The sequence below is a fragment of the Urocitellus parryii genome, chromosome X (genome assembly GCF_045843805.1).
Source record: "Urocitellus parryii isolate mUroPar1 chromosome X, mUroPar1.hap1, whole genome shotgun sequence".
In the NCBI taxonomy this organism is placed as follows: domain Eukaryota; kingdom Metazoa; phylum Chordata; class Mammalia; order Rodentia; family Sciuridae; genus Urocitellus; species Urocitellus parryii.
The window spans coordinates 101,815,178-101,821,228 of NC_135547.1; positions in this window are offsets into that span (position 1 = coordinate 101,815,178).

The window sequence follows — 6,051 nt, forward strand, 5'->3', positions numbered from 1 at the left end:
TGTCCTAAAGTAACCTAACTCTGGTGGAGAGACAACTGAGGCAAGTGCATATAATTCCTACAATAATTTGTCTGCCTTGGAACTCCATATAATCACATCTGAACCTCTCATGGACATATTATTTGTTGCCCTAGATTATAAACATTAACATACTTATTTTCATTATTAGAAAAGAAAAATATTATTATGCTTTATTCATCATTTTTTCAATCCTTAGAAGATCATAAATATGTATTCCATGTACATAATATGCAATTTATATGTGTTTGTTGAATGCATAATTTTATATTGAATTATCTTGTCAGGAATACTGAGAGATCTCACTCTTAGTATTTGGTTCATTACTTTGAATAAGGGCTTCCCAGTGTACTATCTTACTTTTAGCATATGCACTAGAGAAAAGCTAGGAAGCTAATTAAATCTCAAGTGAATTAATCAAGGTTCCGATAACTATGATGACATATTCTTCTGGCATTATCATACCATATTTAATATATTATTGGCATATGTTAGCAAAGCAAATATGAATTATATATCTAAAAATACCATTTTTGGGGCCACATATAACATTTGTGGAGTTAGTAATAAGAAAATGAAATAAAGTTCCACATGCCATTCTATCACCCAGAGGGGCAGGTTTAAATTATGAAGTCAGACTCTTTGCACCTCGAAGTTAAAAGAAAGCAACACAGAAAAAGCATAGGCTTAGTCAGGTGCTAGAGGTCCTCTCTCTTTTTTCTCCTACCTTTGTATCCTCCTAAACTGGAGGGCCTTGAACTTATGTAAACACTGCCATATACAGGGCAAAATTTTATTCACACTCCCCACTGACAACTGTTGCTTCGTTACCCCTGGGGCCTAGGGGTGTATACACCTGAGGCATACCTGCATTCTGCATGATGATTCTAGATGGAAGCCCCACTACCCTGGAAGTGGATTAAGGACAATTCAAAAAGAGAATCCTTGGGACACGAGAGCCCAGGATGTGGGCTAGAGGCAGGGTGTTAATTTTCCTACTGGGAGCCCTGTCAGAGAATTTAGGCCAAGGGCCTGTGTTTTCTGGGCCTAAAGGCTTCCTGAGCATTCCTTTCTCAACAAACTCTCTGAGCCTCTTGACAATATAATTGCCATAGTGTATATTTAGTAGTGCCATGTACATTTTTAGGGAAATTAACATTTCCTCCTCCGAGGAAGCTATAGTTGATGAAATACATGTAATGAACACATGGAATGGATTATGCATATTTAAAATATGTATCAGAATGTTTTTTGAGTAGTTCAAAATCAAAATAAAGACTGCAATCTTATGTGAAACTGGCTCACTTAGGACATAATAAAACAGAGGACCCCATGTGAATCGTTAGGAAACTATGAGTATATGGAAAATTACAACAAAAATGGCTGTAGAAAGGTTACAAGACAGCTGACAAGTAGAATCAGTCTGTCGAGAACATCTCCAGTTTCCTGATTCATTAAAGAACCACGGTGTCTCCATTTGATAAGGTAAAATTCTTTGGCAGAAAGACATACTAAACCTTTTAAAATTTGATTCAGAATGTCATAAAATGCAGTTTGGGAGACCTCACTGAAATTGCCAATGAGGTAGAATTTTGTTATAAACCATTATTAATTTATAATGCCAGAAAACTGGTCATCCTAATGACTATGAAACCATGATTTAGGGTTTTGAAATACAAATTACTTTAATGAGTTCATTTTAGGGATAATATAATTTTGGAAAAGTTATGATTTAATATCTATGGATAGCAAAAGAGGAACAGTGGGAAAACCACTGAATTCAGATCTTAGCTTGAGTATATATGATTTTGGGTAAGTCTTTTAAGCTGAATTACTTGAGAAACAATTTATCAGCATAGAATAAGGATAACAATATTAAATCAGTAAGGAAAAATAATACTTCACGTGCAAGTACTTTGTAAATATCATTGTGTAGAACTGATATATAGTAATAGTAACGTTATTTGTCTTGACTATCTCCCACTGTGAGTTCTGGCATAAATCATATATAAAGGGTATTTATCACTTAATAGCTGATTTACTTCTTTTCAACTCAGTAGCAGTTCATTATTCCAATTTGAAACCTACAGAAGTCTGCTTCAGTCATTAAAATGACTGATCTGAATCAAGGTGTCATCTTGTTAGTTGATGCTTTCATCTTAACAAGCAATTAGGATCAATTATGTTATCATCTTTTTGATTGTTTGACAACTGAGAATTTCTGTAACTAAAATACCTATGTCAACTGTGTTTTTAGTCAATTCTGGCATACCATATAAACCTCAACATCATTTAATATTTTTTTATTCTGAAGAGAGTTAAAGTGTACATGCCAGGTGGGTGCTGCACACCTGTAATCCCAGCGGTTTGGGAGGCTGAGTCAGGAAGATCAAGAGTTCAAAGCTAGCCTCAGCAACTTTGTGAGGAACTAAGCAACTCAATGAGACCTGCCTCTAAATAAAATACAAAAAAGGGCTGAGGATGTGGCTCAGTGGTCGAGTGTCCCTGGGTTCAATTCCTGGTACTAAAAAAAAAAAAAAAAAAAAAAAAGTACATGACTAAGTTAATGACAAAAGTAAAAGGATTTTACTATATTCTATCATGTTTGTATCTTGAAGGGTGAAAAGAGATATTTTGTATTGTCATCATGTCTTAGGGGCATAAATAAAATCATCAAAAAGTTGTTCAAATCAGGAAAAAAATACCGTTGAATAGTCAACAATCAAGATCAAGCAAATCCATAAACTTATGAGTAATTATGAATATGAACTAGAACAAGAATTTGAATAAATTAAGTCAGAATCTAAAATGAGATCTGTGCAATTGGCATTAAAAACAACTAATTTTGTTTCCTTGTGTGACATTCATGATAATTACTGTGTGTGTAAAAGCCTGGCTCCAGCAATAACTTTGATATAAATAAAGTCTTTTGGGCATCTTCTGCATTCCTTAAGTTTTGTTATGTTGTGTTTTTGTTTGCATTTAACTTGAGATTTTGTGTGTGTGTGTGTGTGTGTGTTGCTGGGGATTGAACCCAGGGTCTTGTGCATGTGTGGTAAGCACTCTACCAACTGAGCTATATCCTCAGCCCCTAACTTGAGGTGTTTTTAAAATTCCTTTTTGAGTTCCTCTTTGACTCTAGGGTTGTTCAAGTGTGTTGTTCAGTTTTCACATATTTGTGAATTTTTACCTTTCTCTATTGCTATTGATTTCTGGTCTCATTGCACTTGTGGTTGGAAAAGATAGGCAGAATGGTTTTAATTTTCTCAAGTGTGTTAAGACTTGTTTTATGACTGTTCTAGTCAGGGTTCTCAAGAGAGACAGAACTGATAAGATATATAGAGAGATAAATGAAAAGGGATTTATTGGGGGAGATATTTCACTTGATTATGGAGGCAAAGAAGTCCCATAATAGCCTGTCTGCAAGTTGAAGAACCAGAGAAGTTCAGTTCAAGTTGGAGGTCTTAACTGCAGCAAGCAGAACTGGGAGTGTACTTCCTATTTTTATTACTGCCATGTGGGAGTGGAAATCCAGATCCTCTACTTGTAATCCATTGACTCCCAAAGGGTTAGAGGCTTCTCCATACTTCTGGGTGGTTGTGGGATTCAAGCTCCTTCCTGAGCCTCTGCTAATAGCACTCTGACTAGGAGAGTGACAGGGGTACTTCTTCACTGTTCCCTTCATGGCCTCCACTATGGGACACAGCCTATGGACAACAGACCTAGGCCTCCACTAGGCCAAATTTAACGTCACTTCAGTAAAGATGGGGAGGATTACCTCATGAACTCTGTGTCAGCATGGAAATCCAAGCTTTTCACAAGGTCTCCATTGACCCTCTGGTCTGTCTTCTCTTTACCTTTCTGAATCTTCTTATATGTTATATATAATATCTGGGGTTTTTAGTAGTGCTTGGGATCAATAGGGAAAAGTAAAACTAATTTATCTCACCAGAAGTGGAAGTCTCCATTACTGAATATTTATTTATCTAATTTTATCTAAAAAAATGAAATAATATAATGAACACAATTGTTCTTTTGATTTGTTTACAATTGATAGTGTTTCAATCAATTGGGTTTTAAAGTTTGTTCAGAATGATGAATGACAAACAAACCTAGCCAAATTCTACTGATGGGTTGGAGGATGAGAACTATTTAAAAATTAGCAAAAATAGATGCACAGAAAGCCCTTTATTGGAAAAGGATTCTATGCAAATCTGGAGACTGTCACCTGGTTGCCTGCCTGTGTGTTGCCAGGAGAAGTAAAAAATTTTCCCTCTTGTCTGAAAAATTGGGTTGGTTAGAGAAAAGAAATCAGGATGTATCAAAGTTAGTTGTGGGGATGCCGAGAAGGTCTTCTGAGTTAAGCTAGAATTGAAGATTAAAGTGCAAGAAAGCAAAAGAGCTTCTTTTTGATAAATTCCAGGTAGACAGTTAAATATTTTTGATGCCAAGCCTCATAAGAAAAGAGCCCATGGGGGGGAAAAAGGATGACTTGTCTTTTTAAAAAATTTTTGCAACAGAAGTGATAAGGAAATTATAGCAATATACTGTGGTAAACTAACAATTCTAATACTGGGGTAAACTGAAGAGTGATTGATAACAGATGGACTGTAGTGAGGAATTATTTAATTTATACCAAGTTATGCAAGAAACATTTTTGTATGCATTTATACTTTCCAAAGATGTCAATTGAGGGTTTTGTTTTCTAAATGCCAACACAGAATGTTTGCTGTTAATGAAATTATAAATATAAAAATGTGGTCCTTATCCTCATGAAATTTAGCATCTAGTAGGGAAGATATATATTTATCAAGGAATCATGCAAATGTAAATTAAGTTGATTTAGTTTTGGAGTCCTGAATTCAAAGTATTCCAAAGGACTAAATGGCATTAAATAACAGAGGGAAGACTGTTCAAATTAGAAGAAACAATATATACATATGCCCTTCAGTCAGAGGCAGTGAGTGATCTTAGGACAATCTGGAAGAAGGACAGAGGAGCTGGAGGAAAATCAATGAGGGAAAACATGAGGTGAGGCTGAAGAGGTAGGAAAGGTAAACTTATTTCTCATTTCTTCATCTCTGTGTAAGATTTGGGCCTTCATTGTAATGTAAGTCAGAAACCACTGAATAGATTTAGACAGTGGAATAACATGATTCAATATGAACTACAAAAATTTCATCCTAAAAAATAACTAGAAAAAGAGAAGAATTGATTAAAACAGGCCAATGTAGCCCAGGAAAGATTAATAATATACATTCAAAAAGATTAAAAAATACATTTGATATTTAATAAATAGATTAGAGAAAAGCATAATAGGATTGATTATGGTCTTATTGATGTTTTTGTTACAGACATCTAGGGACATCAGCTCCTTGAACTTGCAGACACTGTGTCTGGAAGCAAATAAACCATTTCTGAAATATAAACTTCACACACCCAGTGATGACAAATACCAGAGAGCTTTAATCAAGGTAGAAAAGATCCAAATCAAATATCATTCAGATAAGACAAAGAGAAACATGCTATATTCTATCAGGCTTAAAGAAGGAAGGTCTCTTGAAAAAAACAATCCCTTTAGTTTATTTTCCAGAGGATCTTAGACTAAGGTAGCAAACAAAGAAAGCAGAAAATTACAGCCTTAGAAACTGCCAGACTAAATAGCTCTCTCTGAAAAGACTGGTGGTTTCCATTGGATACAGTTAAGTGCCAAAGCTATAATTTCCCACTTACTTTGCTTTGTTATTGCATATGTAGAGTATTTATCCAAATTTGATGCCATTGCTCTTTGTCAGAGGAAGTCTTCCCACAGACTCATATTAACCACAGTTCTTCTCCTAAAACATGTTATAGAAACTGTCCTCATCACTCATTTTTTGACATTGGCCATTTCCTCATACAGAATTCAGTTGTCAAATGACTGAATGCCTGTGCAGTTCAGCTCTAATGGATCATATAAGGCAAGTGTGTTTTAGACTGCTCAAGTTCAAAATACTTTTCCTCCAAACATCCCACATGTCTGCAAGTGCACAT